Source organism: Gorilla gorilla, chromosome 20, assembly GCF_029281585.2.
Source record: "Gorilla gorilla gorilla isolate KB3781 chromosome 20, NHGRI_mGorGor1-v2.1_pri, whole genome shotgun sequence".
Classification (NCBI taxonomy): Eukaryota; Metazoa; Chordata; class Mammalia; order Primates; family Hominidae; genus Gorilla; species Gorilla gorilla.
This window is the reverse complement of record NC_073244.2, coordinates 54098058-54114994: the sequence shown is the minus strand read 5'-3', so window position 1 is coordinate 54114994 and position 16937 is coordinate 54098058. Positions and strand designations below refer to the sequence as shown.

General features: G+C 47.8%; 1 long non-coding RNA gene across 1 annotated transcript in view; it reads right to left on the bottom strand.

The window, feature by feature from the left end:
- The window catches only part of LOC129528551 (uncharacterized), a 105731-nt gene that overhangs the window by 23100 nt on the left and 65694 nt on the right, over window positions 1-16937 (bottom strand). The window lies entirely within an intron of this gene.

The following is a 16937-nucleotide window of genomic DNA, read 5'->3' as shown; positions in this document are numbered from 1 at the left end:
TGCCCAGCTAATTTTTTTGTATTTTTAGTAGAGACGGGGTTTCACCATATTGGCCAGACTGGTCTCAAACTCCTGACCTCAGGCAGTCTGCCCGCCTTGGCCTCCCAAAGTGCTGGGATTACAGGCGTGAGCCACTGCGCCCGGCCGTGAAACTATTTTTAAGCCTACAGATATTTGATCTAGTGATCAGAGAATTAGCTAAATTCATTTGCATACCTGCTAACAAAGTGAGTATATCTGGGAGCAACAGACCACAGCTCCAACTTGCCTGGGAGGAAGTGCCTATCTTCCTCTGGGAGGGAAGATGATCTCATGAGTAAAAGACCTCCCAGCCTCTTCATTAGGGGCCAACAACACTTCCCACACCGGCGGCTCCAGTGAATCAGATGTAGCTATACAAGGGTCTCCACAGGTTCATTCACATAGAAATCCCTCTAGACCTTCTAACTCTTCCTGGTTCCCAATTCCTTTATTCTGCCCTCTAGGAGGGTCGGATCTCTTCTAACCCGAATAGCCTTCATTTATTAATTCTGCTAAGTACTAAGCTATAACCTCATTTCCTTCACTTCCAAGCAATTGAAACACATATGTTGTCTTTGCCTTTCCTCATCACCTAATTTTTCCTGGCCCTCTGCAGTGCCTCCCTACCCAAGATCGCTGGAAACAGCACAAAATCAGTATCCATGTCTTGGCCAAATCCAAAGGCATTTTTAGGGACCTCACACTTTTTCCTTTTACAATATCTAAGATCACAGACAACTTTTCCCTTCTGGAAAGCTCTCCTCCCTCCATTTCCCACTTACATACTGCTCCCCCACAACAGATTTAGTACTCAGACCCTTCTTGTCTCCCTCCATCTACCCTCTTCCATCAGCTTAGTGACCTCTCTGGAGATGGCTCTTAATTTATATCTCTAGCCCCAACTACTTCCAGAACTCATGACACCCACATCCAAATACTGTCTGAAGTTACCCATTTAAACAAGCTCTCCCACACAGCTCACTCATTTCTCCCAGTGACACCCCCTAAGTTTCCACAGCCCCTGCTCATTTGTTTCCAGATTCAATACATTGTGAAAGCCTCTTGATCCTTTTTTAACAACTCTCAGTTATGCTGTTCTCACCATTCCCATAAACCTAACTGACCCAGACCCTCAACAACACTCAAAGTCTTGCTTGACTTCTTGTCTCCAGTCTCTCCGAAATCTTTCTTGCATATGACTGCCTCATTACCCTCCTAGTTCACTCTCCTATTCAAAAATCTACAGTGGCCTACTCTGGCCTATTAGATAAGTTCAAACTTCTTCTAAAGAGAAGATGTTTCTGGCCGAGTGGGGTGGCTCATGCCTGTAATCCCAGCACTTTGGGAGGCCGACACGGGTGTATCACTTGAGGTCAGGAGTTCGAGACCAGCCTGGCCAACATGGTGAAATTCTGTCTCTACTAAAAATACAAAAATTCACTGAGTGTGGTAGTGGGCGCCTGTAATCCCAGCTACTCTGGAGGCTGAGGCAGGAGAATCACTTGAACCTGGAAGGCAGAGGTTGCAGTGAGCCGAGATCATGCTATTGCACCCTACCCTGGATGACAGAGCCAGACTCCATCTCAAAAAAAAGAAAAAAAAGAAGTTTCTTCCTTCCTTTATCACTACTTCCTTGTATAATTCCTCCATCCTAATTAGATCTCTCTCCCTACATGTCCCTGCCCCTCCACCCCACACACATAGAATTCTTACTTCCAATGCTACACCTAAAAACATACCAAACAGGGTGACCTCCGTCTACCAGCTGCACTGTGGAGTTACCCACATCCTTCATAGCAAGCAACCTCTGATCTTGTGGAGAACAAAGACTGTAGCATTAACATGTGAACCTGAGACCCAGGACACAACCTATGTGTGGCTGAGAATCTCTTCCTGATGACCAATTCATGTGTTCATGAAAGATACAGAAATGAAAAAGGCAAGGTCCCTACCCCAAGGAATATAAAGCCCAAGACAGGAGATAAGACCTGAAAAATAATTATAATACCAAAAAAGAAAGGCGTAAATGCCACAAGAACTCAGAGAAATCTAATGGGAAATGTGGCTACACGTTGGAATAACTGGGGAATTTTTTAAAAGAACAACTGATGCTCAGACTCCATCCACAAATTCCAATATAATTGGTCTGGAGAGGGACCCAGGCTTTGTAAACTTTTTTTTTTTTTTTTTTTTTTTGAGACAAGTTTCACTCTGTTGCCCAGACTGGAGTGCAGTGGCGTGATCTCAGCTCACTGCAAGCTCTGCCTCCCAGGTTCAAACAATTCTCCTGCCTCAGCCTCCTGAGTAGCTGGGACTACAGGCGCCTGCCACCACACCCAGCTAATTTTTTTGTATTTTTAGTAGAGACAGGGTTTCACTGTTAGCCAGGATGGTCTCAATCTCCTGACCTTGTTATCCACCCCGCTCAGCCTCCCAAAGTGCTGGAATGACAGGCATGAGCCACAGCGCCCGGCCCAGGCTTTGTAATTTTTAAGCCTTCCCAGACACTACTAACATATAGCCAGGATGGAGCTAATAGGTAAGACCTGGGGCTAAATCAATGGTTTTTAGCTAGGGGTATGCATCAGAATTACCTAGGGAACGTTTTCAACATATGTAAGTATATATACCATCCCTGGAAAAGCTGATACACTATGCCTGTAGTGAGACCTGGGCTTGTGTATTCTGAAACACTCCCAAGTGATTCTCACATTTATTCCGTGTCAGGAAACGGTGTCCTGAAGCATAGGTAGGAATTAAATTATAAAAAGAGTTGGAAGGACATACTATATGATGGGCATGAGATGAATAATCTATTCTGCAAACCACAGAGAGGTACTCAAGAAGAAATTGTTAGCAACTGGCTGAACTTTAAAAGATTTGGATAAAGAATAAGTCACTCCCTCTCCCTCTCCCTCTCCCTCTCATGCCGAGCCGAAGCTGGACTATACTGCTGCCATCTCGGCTCACTGCAACCTCCCTGCCTGATTCTCCTGCCTCAGCCTGATTGGTTTTCGTATTTTTTTTGGTGGAGACGGGGTTTCGCTGTGTTGGCTGGGCTGGTCTCCAGCTCCTAACCGCGAGTGATCTGCCAGCCTCGGCCTCCCGAGGTGCCGGGATTGCAGATGGAGTCTCGTTCACTCAGTGCTCAATGGTGCCCAGGCTGGAGTGCAGTGGCGTGATCTCGGCTCGCTACAACCACCTCCCAGCCGCCTGCCTTGGCCTCCCAAACAGCCGAGATTACAGCCTCTGCCCGGCCGCCACCCCGTCTGAGAAGTGAGGAGCGTCTCTGCCTGGCCGCCCATTGTCTGGGATGTGAGGAGCCCCTCTGCCTGGCTGCCCAGTCTGGAAAGTGAGGAGCGTCTCTGCCCGGCCGCCATCCCATCTAGGAAGCGAGGAGCGCCTCTTCCCCGCCACCATCCCATCTAGGAAGTGAGGAGCGTCTCTGCCCGGCTGCCCATCGTCTGAGATGTGGGGAGCACCTCTGCCCCGCCGCCCCGTCTGGGATGTGAGGAGCGCCTCTACCCAGCCGCGACCGCGTCTGGGAGGTGAGGAGCGTCTCTGCCCGGCCGCCCTGTCTGAGAAGTGAGGAGACCCTCTGCCTGGCAACCGCCCCATCTGAGAAGTGAGGAGCCCCTCCGCCCAGCAGCCGCCCCGTCTGAGAAGTGAGGAGCCCCTCCGTCCGGCAGCCACCCCGTCTGGGAAGTGAGGAGCGTCTCTGCCCGGCAGCCACCCCGTCCGGGAGGGAGGTGGGGGTCAGCCCCCCACCCGGCCAGCCGCCCCGTCCGGGAGGGAGGTGGGGGGGTCAGCCCCCCGCCTGACCAGCCGCCCCGTCCGGGAGGGAGGTGGGGGGGTCAGCCCCCCGCCAGGCCAGCCGCCCCGTCTGGGAGGTGAGGGGCTCCTCTGCCCGGCCGCCCCTACTGGGAAGTGAGGAGCCCCTCTGCCCGGCCAGTCGCCCCGTCCAGGAGGGAGGTGGTGGGGTCAGCCCGCTGCCTGGCCAGCCGCCCCATCCGGGAGGGAGGTGGGGGGGTCAGCCCCCTGCCCGGCCAGCCGCCCCATCCGGGAGGGAGGTGGGGGGGTTCGGCCCCCCGCCCGGCCAGCCACCCCGTCCGTGAGGGGCTCCTCTGCCCGGCCGCCCCTACTGGGAAGTGAGGAGCCCCTCTGCCCGGCCAGTGGCCCCGTCCAGGAGGGAGGTTGGGGGGTCAGCCCCCCGCCCGGCCAGCTGCCCCGTCCGGGAGGGAGGTGGGGGGGTCAGCCCCCCGCCCGGCCAGCCGCCCCGTCCGGGAGGTGAGGGGCGCCTCTGCCCGGCCGCCCCTACTGGGAAGTGAGGAGCCCCTCTGCCCGGCCAGCCGCCCCGTCCGGGAGGGAGGCGGGGGGGGGTCGGCCCCCCGCCTGGCCAGCCGCCCCATCCGGGAGGGAGGTGGGGGGGTCAGCCCCCCGCCCGGCCAGTCGCCCCGTCCGGGAGGGAGGTGGGGGGGTCAGCCCCCCGCCAGGCCAGCCGCCCCGTCCAGGAGGTGAGGGGCGCCTCTGCCCAGCCGCCCCTACTGGGAAGTGAGGAGCCCCTCTGCCCGGCCGGCCAGCCGCCCCGTCCGGGAGGGAGGTGGGGGGGTCAGCCCCCCGCCCGGCCAGCCGCCCCGTCCAGGAGGTGAGGGGCGCCTCTGCCCGGCCGCCCCTACTGGGAAGTGAGGAGCCCCTCTGCCCGGCCAGTCGCCCCGTCCGGGAGGGAGGTGGTGGGGTCAGCCCCCCGCCCGGCCAGCCGCCCCGTCCAGGAGGTGAGGGGCGCCTCTGCCCGGCCGCCCCTACTGGGAAGTGAGGAGCCCCTCTGCCCGGCCAGCCGCCCGGTCCGGGAGGGAGGTGGTGGGGTCAGCCCCCCGCCCGGCCAGCCGCCCCATCTGGGAGGTGAGGGGCGCTTCTGCCCGGCCGCCCCTACTGGGAAGTGAGGAGCCCCTCTGCCCGGCCACCACCCCGTCTGGGAGGTGTACCCAGCGGCTCATTGGGGACGGGCCATGATGACAATGGCGGTTTTGTGGAATAGAAAGGCGGGAAGGGTGGGGAAAAGATTGAGAAATCGGACGGTTGCCGGGTCTGTGTGGAGAGAAGTAGACAAGGGAGACTTTTCATTTTGTTCTGTACCAAGAAAAATTCTTCTGCCTTGGGATCCTGTTGATCTGTGACCTTACCCCCAACCCTGTGCTCTCTGAAACATGTGCTGTGTCCACTCAGGGTTAAATGGATTAAGGGCGGTGCAAGATGTGCTTTGTTAAACAGATGCTTGAAGGCAGCATGCTCGTTAACAGTCATCACCACTCCCTAATCTTAAGTACCCAGGGACACAAACACTGCAGAAGGCCGCAGGGTCCTCTGCCTAGGAAAACCAGAGACCTTTGTTCACTTGTTTATCTGCTGACCTTCCCTCCACTATTGTCCTATGACCCTGCCAAATCCCCCTCTGCGAGAAACACCCAAGAATGATCAATAAATAAATAAATAAATAAAATATTTCAAAAAAATAAAAGATTTGACCATACCAAGTAAGGATGGGGAATGATTGGTATTCTTATGTATTGCTAGGGGAAATATAAAACGGCACACCCACTCTAGAAAACAGTTGACACTTTCTTATAAAGTTCAATATGCACTTTTACAATCCAGCAATCCTACTCCTAGATATTTACCCAAGAGAAATGAAAATACATATCCACACAAACAGTTATACATGAATGCTCATAGCAGTATTATTCATAATAGCCAAAAACTGGAAACCCAAATGTCTATCAGCAGATGAATGGATTAACAAATTACGGAATATCCATACAATAGTATACTAATCAGCAATCAAAGGGTACAATCTACAGACAAAACAAAATGGATGGGCTGGCTCATACCTTCAATCTCAGCACTTTAGGAGGCCAAGGTGGAAGGATCTGCTTGAGACCAGGAGTTCAAAGCTGCAGTGAGCTATGATCATACTATGGCACTCCGGCCTGCACAACAGAATGAGACCCTCCCTGTAAGGACGCGTGGTGGCTCACGCCTGTAATCCTAGCACTTTGGGAGGCCGAGGCAGGCGGATCATGAGGTCAAGAGATCGAGACCATCCTGGCCAACATGGTGAAACCCTGTCTGTACGAAAAATACAAAAATTAGCTGGGCATGGTGGCGCGCGCCTGTAGTCCCAGCTTCTTGGGAGGCTAAAGCAGGAGAATCGCTTGAACCCAGGACGCGGAGGTTGCAGTGAGCCGACATCGCACCACTGCACTCCAGCCTGGTGACAGAGCAAGACTGCATCTCAAAAAAAAAAAAGATAAATCTTGAAAACATTATACCATGCAAAAGAAGCCAGACACAAAGGAGCGCATGCTATATAATGTCATTGTTCTTTTTCAGAGGGGGTCTCGCTCTGTCACCCAGGCCGAGTGTAGTGGCACGATCACGGCTTACTGCAGCCTTGACCTCCCAGGCTCAAGTAATCCTCCCACTTCAACCTCCTCAGTAGCTGGGACTACAGATGCATGCCACCACCACACCCAGCTAATTTTTTATTTTTTGTAGAGAGGAGGTCTCGCTATGTTGCCCAGACTGGTCTTGAACTCCTGGAGGCAAGTGATCTTCCTGCCTCGGCCCTCCCAAAGTGCTGGAATTACAAGCATGAGCCATTATGCCCAGCCTATATGATGCCATTTAAATGAAGCTCAAGAATAGGCAATTACAATTAAAGATGTTAAGAATTCGCCCTAGGCCAGGCGCGATGGCTCACACCTGTAATCCCAGCACTTTGGGAGGCCGAGGCAGGTGGATCACAAAGTCAGGAGATCTAGACCATCCTGCTAACACGGTGAAACCCCGTCTCTACTAAAAAATACAAAAAATTAGCCGGGCGTGTTGACAAGCGCCTGTAGTCCCAGCTAATCGTGAGGCTGAGGCAGGAGAATGAGATGAACCCAGGAGGCGGAGCTTGCAGTGAGCTGAGATCGAGCCATTGCACTCCAGCCTGGGTGACAGAGGAGCGAGACTCTCTCTCAAAAAAAAAAAAAAAAAAAAAAACAGAATTCGCCCTAGAGGGTGGGATTAATGACAAAGATGCTCAAGGGAGCTCTGGGGCTGATGGAAATGTTCTACATCTCAATTCAGGTAGTGACTGCATGGGTATACACATTTACCAAAAATCAACTTGTATACTTGAGATCTACAGACATTTCAATGTATTTTAATTTTACTTCAAGTTTTAAATATAAACTAAGGAAAGGAGCCACTAATTCAATCTATCAGGTACAAAGCACCTGTATTCATGTTCTATTGCTATACAATAAACCGCCACTAATTTAGTGGCTTAAAACAACACTTACTCATTAGTTTGCAGAATTCAGTTCCTTGAAGTCATAGTTTGAGTTCCCCACTGTCCTGTTGTCGGCCAGGGACTATTATTAGCTCCTAGAAGACCTTCTCAGGTCCTAGCACTGTGACCTCCTCCATCTTAGCCATGGAGAACCTCTCTCAAGTCAAATCCCTCTCACACTTCTACTATCTCTGATTTTCCCTTCTGAGACCAGCCTGAGAAAACGCTCTGATTTTGCTTTTAAAAACCTCATGTGATTACATTAGGTCCACTCAGATCATTTCCCTTCTGATTAATTCAAAATCAACTAAGTTGTAACCTTAATTATGTCTTCAAAATCCTGTCTGCCACACAAGGTAACATAATCGTGGGTGTGGTATCTCATCATATTCATAGTTCTAGGTATTAGGGGCCATCTTAGAATTCTGTGTACCAAGCACACATAAAGCCACTGGTGCTTTCTGGAAGCTCCTTTACAATCCTGTTCTGAGGAAGTGGCAAAGAAGCCAAAAATGATCAATCCAACTTTTTTTTTTTTTTTTTTTGACACAGTCTCACTCTGTCACCCAAGCTGGAGTACAGTGGCACAATCTCAGCCCAATGCAACCTCAGTATCCTGGGCTCAAGTGATTCTCGTGCCTCAGCCTCCTGAGTAGCTGGGATTACAGGTGCATGCTACCACACCAGGCTAATTTTTGTATTCTTTTTAGTAGAGATGGGGTTTTGCCATGTTGGTCAGGCTGGTCTCAAACTCCTGGCCTCAAGTGATCCACCTACCTTGGCCTCCCAGAGTGCTGGGATTATAGGTGTCCGCCACTGTGCCTGGCCCCCAACTTTTATTTTTTGAGACAGGATCTCACTATGTTGCCCAGGCTGGAGCGTAGTGGCACAATCATGGCTAAGTGCAGTCTTGACCTCCCAGACTCAGGCGATTCCCAGGCTCAGCCTCCTGAATAGGTGGGACCACAAGCGCATACCACCACATGGGGCTAATATTTTTACTTGTTGTAGAGACAGGGTCTCACTATGTTGCCCAGGCTGTTCTTGAACTTCTGAACAGAAGCAATCTTCCTGCCTCGGCCTAAACAAGTGCTGGGATTACAGGAGTGAGCGACAATTTAACGTGCAATAAGATACTGTTATTAGTCTGCTATAACACTATATGGCTGCCATATGACTATATGGCTGAGTACCAGAAAGCCTGAATTGCTTAAACAACAGAAATTTATTTCTCATAGTTTTGGAGGTGCCTTCTTGCTGTCTCCTCACATGGTCTCTTCTCTGTACCTACACATCTGTGGTGTCTCTCTTTGTGTCCCAATTTCCTCTTCTTTAAGGACATCAGTCAGAATGAATTAGGGCCCACCCTACAGGCATTATCTTAATCACCTTTAAAGCCCCTATTTCCAAATAAAGTCACATTCTGAGACACCAGGGGTTAGGGTTTCAACAGAAGAATTTTAAGGGAACACAATTCAGCCCATGACAGAGACCAAGGACAAAAAACAGAAACAAGAAAGCAAGGACCAGGCCAGGCGCAGTGGCTCACACCTGTAATCCCAACACTTTGGGAGGCCGAGGCAGGCGGATCACCTGAGGCCAGGAGTTCAAGACCAGCCTTGGCAACATGGTGAAACCCTGTCTCTACTAAAAATACAAAAAATTAGCTGGGTATGGTGGTGCGTGCCTGTAATCCCAGCTACTTGGGAGGCTGGGGCGCAAGAATCACTTGAACTTGGAAGGTAGAGGTTGCAGTGAGCCAAGGTCATGCCACTGTACTGCAACCTGGGTGACAGCATGAGACTCTGTCTCAAAGCAAAAAAAAAAAAAAAGAAAGGACCCCCCATTTCCTCCTAGCCTAGAAATGTCTGAGTCAAGGATATACCCATTGCCCTCAAACCTCTAGCAATGTTCATACACTGACAATAGCTAGCACCAAAGTTAGCCCCTGAAAAACTAAGGTTATCAGAAATTGAAAGGCATTCCAAGAAACCAACCAAATATCAAACAGGACCTTTTCTAGGTTTCTGATTATTTGTTTAACAAACATTTATTGAGGACTTACTATACGTCAAATACTAAGCTAGGTATTGAAGAGAATATGAACATTAAAAAATAAAGTCCTCCTGATTTGGATTCTGGTTCAAACAATCTTACTATTTAAAAAAGAGGAGGAGGGAGGGAAAGAACAAAGAAAGGAATCAAAGAACAAATAAATGAAAAACGGAAAGGAAGAACAATTATAAGGTAATTGCAGAAATTTGATCATTGGCTGGATATTTTATGATATTAAGGAGGAAATAATCTTTTTTTTTTTTTTTTTTGAGATGGAGTCTCGCTCTGTCACCCAGGCTGGAGTGCAGTGGTGTGATCTACGCTCACTGCAAGCTCCACCTCCCAGGTTCACACCATTCTCCTGCCTCAGCCTCCCGAGTAGCTGGGACTACAGCCGCCCACCACCACACCCGGCTAATTTTTTTGTATTTTTAGTAGAGACGGGGTTTCACCGTGCTAGCCAGGATGGTCTCGATCTCCTGACCTTGTGATTCACCTGCCTCGGCCTCCCAAAGTGCTGGGATTACAGGTGTGAGCCACCGCGCCCAGCCCAGGAGGAAATAATCTTTTACTGTGATAATGTTTTCTGATATGTTTGTGATACTGTTTCTTAAAATGCCCTTGTATTTTAGGAGTAAGTTGAAATATCTACAGATGAAATGATTTGATGTCTATGATTTTCTACAAAATAATTCATGGTTGGAAGGGGGAATATAGATGACCTAAGATTGAACTGAAATGTTCATCACTGAAGCTGGATGATAAGTACATGTAAACTCATTATATTATTGGCTCTACTTTTATAACTGTTTTCCGAGAATAAAAATTCCTTGCTCTCCAGAAGCTTATAATAAAAGGAGTCAGACATTCCAACAAATAGAATACAATGACAAAGTGTTGGGTAAGCTCCAAGGGCAGCAATGGCTCTGGGATAGGCAGAAGGAGTCAGAGAAGATATCAAAGAAGAGTCCCTCGTTGACCAGAGGCTTTAAGGAAGAGTATCTCAGGCCAAGGAAAGACAAGTGGGTACAAAGGCATGTAGACATGAAGTGGCAGAGCTTCCTCACATGACTTATTAGCAGCTATGTTAGTGTGAGCGTAGGTTCTAGAACCAGACTACCTGTGCTGGAGTTCTGCTTCTGAGTGCCTGCTGTGAGACCTCAGGCAGGCTATGTGTAATGTCTCTGTGCCTCAGATTCTTTACCTATAAAACAAGGATTATAGCAATAGTAATATATACTTCAAGGGGCCGATGTCAGGAGTTGATGAGTTATTTAATGCATAAAATGCTTAGAAGACGGTGGGTAAAAAATAAATGCCAGCTATTAGCAACGGTAGCAGACTCCTAGCCCACAATACCACACATTCTGAAAAATCTCCTCCAATTTGTTAATTTATCTCCTTTTTGTTAGACTGTAAACTTGTAAAATAAGGACTGTGTCTTATTTCTCTCTTTATGCCTAAAACCTAGCCTAAGACCATGCCCATAGTAGGCCTTGATCAGGCAATTCTTTCAGGTGTCAGGGTAGGGACCACCAACAGCCTCTAACTCGCTCTTTATTTCTCCATGTGATACCCTCAATTCCTGAAATTCTCTGGCTTCCTTTAGCTTCCTTCCTGTGTCTAACTCATCCCCTATTCTGCTCCAGGGTTGTTCATTTATTAATTATGCCCTCTGGTCCCTCCCCTGGCAAGTGTTCCAGTGCTTCCTCTCCCTCTCCCCACAGATAAGATACTCTCTGAACAGCCTCTGCATTGCTTATTCTGCAATTAGTGAAGGGTGAGGGAGGCTGAACTCCTAGATCATACCTATTTGTGAAAAGTAGAATCCTCTGGAAAAGAGAAAAGCAGGTCAGATGGCCAAAATATAAAGCCTTCAAATGTAGCCCCAGCTTGACGAAATCCTGTAGACGTGTTTGTACCATCAGCTAAAATCTCACTGCAATGTTCTGGGGGTTTAGAAACTGCTAGGGAGGAAGGAGGCATGATGAGCAGGGATCCCAGCTTTCTATCAATTTTTGCAAACTTCAGTATTTCTTTTTCCTCTGCTAGTAAACGTCCTCATTTTCCCTCAGAGCAGACTCAGAGAGAAAGAAAATTGAAAGATCCATTTTCATATCCGGAGCCTGAAAACTGAGAACATGCAAGACCACAGATTGGCTACTGACTCTACAGATGAAGTAGGAAAGTCAGATGCAGCTCCCTCTGTGTACAAAGTGCCCTCTGCCCTAAGCTGTGATGTGGGGCTGGAACATGATCCCAGTCTCCCCAAGAGTGGGGACTGCTGGTAGATCATTAACTAACTACCCACGAGCAGAAGGAAAAAGAGACCTCTGAAGTACCTCTCTCTACCCATTCTCCCAGTTTCCTCTGAGAGGACAATTCAAGGCCATGTCCCCAGCCTCAGGTTTAAGGGTTCTTTAATACAAAAAGAGTGGGGCAGGGGATCACAAAGCAGAAACAGGACACTGGAGAAAACAGACTGACCATGCTTTGTTTAAAGGTCAAAGTCTTGTGAAGCATGCCGATCTTTCTTCATTGCTTAGGCTCTGTATGATGTGAGCCTTGTCCTGTACTTGGAGCACTATGTGAACCCAGAGTTTTCCTTGCTTGGGGCTAGAGAAATAAAAAGGGGTAACTATTTAAAAAAGGCCAATAAACATAAACAGAGTAGCAAGTATCTGAAATCCTAAGTGTGATTATAAGGAAGTGAAACTGATTTTCTTGTAGGCCTCAGACTGGTTTTGAAAGTAACTCTACATGGCAAGTTGACCAAAATATTTTGAGTAATGATGACAGAATTTTTTGAATAGATGTGTACTTATTCCCAGGACAACTACTTTTAAGGTGCCCATATTTATCTGGATATGATATACTTGTTAACAGAATCCTATACCTGTAACTCACATGAGTTTCATAACTTTTTTGTCTTAACTTACATAGGACTGAGGAACAGTTTAATACTAGCAGGAGTTTAAATGAGCCAATTTCCCCATTTGAAGCCTTCCTGGTTAACTCCATCAGCCAGCCCTGTTTCGTCCAGAGGAGAAGGAGCAGGAATGGAAATGGACAGAAACAGACATGACATTCTCCCACTTCCATTTAACTCAAGAAGGGCTTTATTATCTTTATTGGAGAATTAGGCTTTGCTTATTCACTGGCTACTTCACATCAGACAGAGAAACTTCATTAATGTAAATTATTCAAAGAACCAGCTGTAAAATTTATCACTAAAGTAACAAAGTACAGGGCAAGAGTCATTAGTGCTTCATGCATGTTTCAGCTTATTCTCTAAAGCTCAGCAACTTCTCTCTTCTTAAGAATTGTAAACCCTCCATACTGTCAGAGGTGTTTGAACCAGAGCAACTCCATATTGAACTGGGGCTGGGTAAAATGAGGCTGAGACCTGCTGGGCTGCGTTCCCAGGAGGTTAGGCATTCTTAGCTGCAGGATGAGCTAGAAGGTCAACACAAGATACAGGTCACAAATCCCCTGCTGATAAAACAGGATGCAGTAAAGAAGGTGGTCAAAACCCACCAAAACCAAGATAGCGATGAAACTGACCTCTGGTTGCTCTCACTGCTCATTATACACTAATTATAATGTATTAGCATGCTAGAAGACACTCCCCCCAGCACCACGGCAGTTTGCAAATGCCATGGCAATGTCTGGAAGTTACCCTATATGGTCTAAAAAAAAAGAGGAGCCCTCAGTTCTGAGAAATCCCTGCCCCTTCCTTGGAAAACTCGTGAATAATTCACCCTATATTTAGCACATGATCAAAAAATAACCATAGAAATAGCCAACTAGCAGCACTCAGGGCTGCTCTACCTATGGAGCAGCCATTCTTTTGTTTCTTTACTTCTCTAATAAATTTGCTTTCACTTTATGGACTTGCCCTGAATTCTTTCTTGTGCAAGATCCAATAACCCTCTCTTGGGGTCTGGATTGGGACCCATTTCCCATAACATCTTCCAGAGAACCATGAAGGGACAATACTGGAGAGACCACCGACTCCAAAGGAAAATTATCCACGCAGCACCAATTGGCTGACTCTGGGTAAGTGCTGGGGTACATTTTATCCTCGGTAAAGGACAAAATTGGGTTAGAGGCCCAACCTGAAAGGGTTAGAATACCTCCTAAGACATAGCGGGTTGTGCTCGCTTCAGCAACACATATACTAAAATTGGACTGATACAGAGAAGATTAGCTAAAAATTTTTATATATTAAAAGAGAAAAGGAAGGAAGGAAGGGAGGGAGGGAGGAAGGAAGATGGAAGGGAAGGAGGGAAAGGGGGAGAGAGGGAGGGAGGGAGGGAGGAAGGAAGGAAGGAAGGAAGGAAGGAAGGAAGGAAGGAAGGAAGGAAGGCAGGCAGGCAGGAAGGAAGGCAGGCAGACAGACAGACAGACAGACAGACAGGCAGGCATAAGGGGTTAAAAGGCCCATCACAGTAAAGGGCAAAGACGCTTGTCCGAACTTGGGTTAAAGGCTCAACTTAGGAAGGTCAGAGTCCCTCCTAAGACATAGGGAGTTAGAGGTCTCCCTTGGTAACATTGTTCTTGGTTAAAAATGGATTTGGTACTACGGGATGTTAACCACTATTCTCTTTGGATTAATCTGCCTTGCGCTCTTTGCTGAAGGCTATGAGTGATAGGATTAGGCATGTACAGGATCGTGGGACACAGGGAGCTTTTTTCTCCCTAAAGGGGGAAACTTGAGAGCCAATGAGACTACCAGAAAAGATCCCTTCAAGACTGACGATCAGCTGCCTGAACATTTGATCCAGTGTCGCTGCAATGGGTGGGTCTTTCCCTGGCCCCCCGAGCTCCTTGCCTCCCCTGCCCTGCTGCAGGCAATGCTTTTCTCCCTCTCCCTTCCCTTTCCTCTCTCTCTCTGCGCAAACCAGTTGAATGCATAGTAAAAATCACTTTTTATCTCCTCTGCAAAGTTTTCATTACTGGGAAAAAGGATTTATGAAGCTAATCTTAGGCTGTAACAAATCCAGTGTAATTTGTGCTATGAATTTGTCTTTCTGTGTCGTTCTGTCATAAAAAGAGATACCACAGGATAGAATGCAGGCCAAGGACCCCTGTAAGGCCTCTGTTCAAGCCACCCCAGAAAGCTGTTCAGTTACAAATTGCTGCTGGTTAATGAAACCAAAAAACAAAACAACCAAACCAAAAACCTGGATGAGGTTTCTCCTTCATCTTGTTTTATGTCCTTGGGAGTCTGACATTGTAACCATGGTACTTTCTCTTGGTCTCTGCCATCTGGAGGGCAGGAATTTGGGGGCTCATGTCACAGCCCTAAAAATTATCTTGAGCAGTTAAAAGCCTTAGCAAGTTCAAAATTGGCTGCTCTAGGCTCCTTCTGGGAAGAATAACAGAAACTGCCCAATGTTGTAGCTCAGTAGCTAAGATTTCATCTTTTCACAATGGTGGCCTGGGTTCAATTTCCAGCCTGGGGAATAAGTCCTTTCTGGTTTATTTGTGTGACCTTTACCATTTATTAATTCTTTTCCTCTCCATGAACTTCTTTTTTATTTTTTATTTTTATTACTTTTTGTTTGTTTGTTTTTGCCCATGACATAACCCTCAGGAGATCCTGAGAACATGTGCCCCCATCCATGAACAACTTCTGGCTTCCCTTCTCAAATTTTCCTTTCTCTGTGCTACCTTTAGAGATTCTATATCTTGTAAAAACTGCTTACCAACTCTTTGGAAATACCCGGTACACCCACAGTTAAGTCATAACCTTAGTTAAAACTTATTGGTTTCATCTGGGAAGTTACCTTTGGTAAAGTCCAAAAGCCAGAAATATTGGCTGTCTTAACTAGAGTCCAGTAATAAGAGATTTGGTTAAAAGCTGGCTTAATTTAAAGCAGATGTCCAAGCTATGCATACGTTTTAAAGGCCTTTATGGTTTTTTTCTTGGATCTTACTTTTCTGGAAAAAACAAAAACAAAAACTTTTTCTTCTCAGACGACTGAATTCTCTTTCTCCAGTTTTTATTCTTGCCACCTTCATGCCCACATAAGAGGACCTAAGATAATTTCTAACAGCTGGGACTCCTTGGGAAAAACAGGGGTGACATAGACCCCATTTTAGGGAAACTTCTCTTTTCTTCATGGAACCCCAGCAATTAGAAGTGGATAGGCCGGGCACGGTGGCTCACACCTGTAATCCCAGCACTTTGGGAGGCCGAGGCAGGTGGATCACGAGGTCAGGAGTTCAAGACCAGCCTGGCCAAGATACTGAAACCTCATCTCTACTAAAAATACAAAAATTAGCTGAGCATGGTGGCGGGCGCCTGTAATCCCAGCTACTTGGGAGGCTGAGGCAGAGAATTGCTTTAACTCATGAGGCGGAGTTTGCAGTGAGCTGAGATTACACCACTGCACTCCAGCCTGGGTGACAGAGCAAGACTCTGTCTCAAAAAATATAAAATAAAAGCGGATAGATGCCTCTCAAAATCTAAGGCTGTGTTCTGTTTTGCATTGCATTACCTGACATTTTTATTTTTGGGGGGTATCAGAAATTACTTTGCATTGGCTGGGTGCAGTGGCTCACGCCTGTAATCCCCGCACTTTGGGAGGCCGAGGCAGGTGGATCACCTGAGGTCAGGAGTTTGAGACCAGCCTCAACATGGAGAAACCCCGTCTCTACTAAAAATACAAAATTAGCCGGGCATGGTGGCACATGCCTATAATCCCAGCTACTCGGGAGGCTGAGGCAGGAGAATTGCTTGAACCTGGGAGGCGGAGGTTGCAGTGAGCCGAGATTGCACCATTGCACTCCAGCCTGGGCAACAAGAGAGAAACTCTGTCTCAAAAAAGAAAAAAAAGAAATTACTTTGCATTATGAGAGAGCTTTTAGCCTCCATGTGTAATAACCAGGTAGGAAATACATTTAAGGGACGGCTAATGGCAGTTATGGGGGGATACTCAGCTCTTTGCATGTTTGGATCAGAGAAACATGCTCTCAGCCACCTAAAAGGTATGGAAACATCAGCAACTCCCACTGAGAGATAAGTCTCCCATGGTAGATGGGCTGATTACCTCTTTTTTGGGATCCAGGATCCAGTACAAAAATGGGTCCCTTGGCAGGGCGTGGTGGCTCATGCCTGTAATCCCAGCACTTTGGGAGGCCGAGGCGGGCGGATCACGAGGTCAGGAGATTAGAGACCATCCTGGCTGGCATGGTGAAACCCCGTCTCTACTAAAAATACAAAAAATTAGCCAGGTGTGGTGGCGGGCACCTGTGGTCCCAGCTACTCGGGAGGCTGAGGCAGGAGAATGGTGTGAACCCAGGATGGGGAGCTTGCAGTGAGCTGAGACCGTGCCACTGCACTCCAGCCTGGACGACAGAGCGAGACTCCATCTCAAAAAAAAAAAAATGGGTCCGTTAATTCTTGGGGAATCTGTTTTGCCTTCCAGCTGTGTCTGCTTATTAGGCTCTAGAAACCGCATGCTTTCCTGGCATTGTTCTTTAAAAGGCTCCACCCTAAAGCCAGTCAGTAATTAAC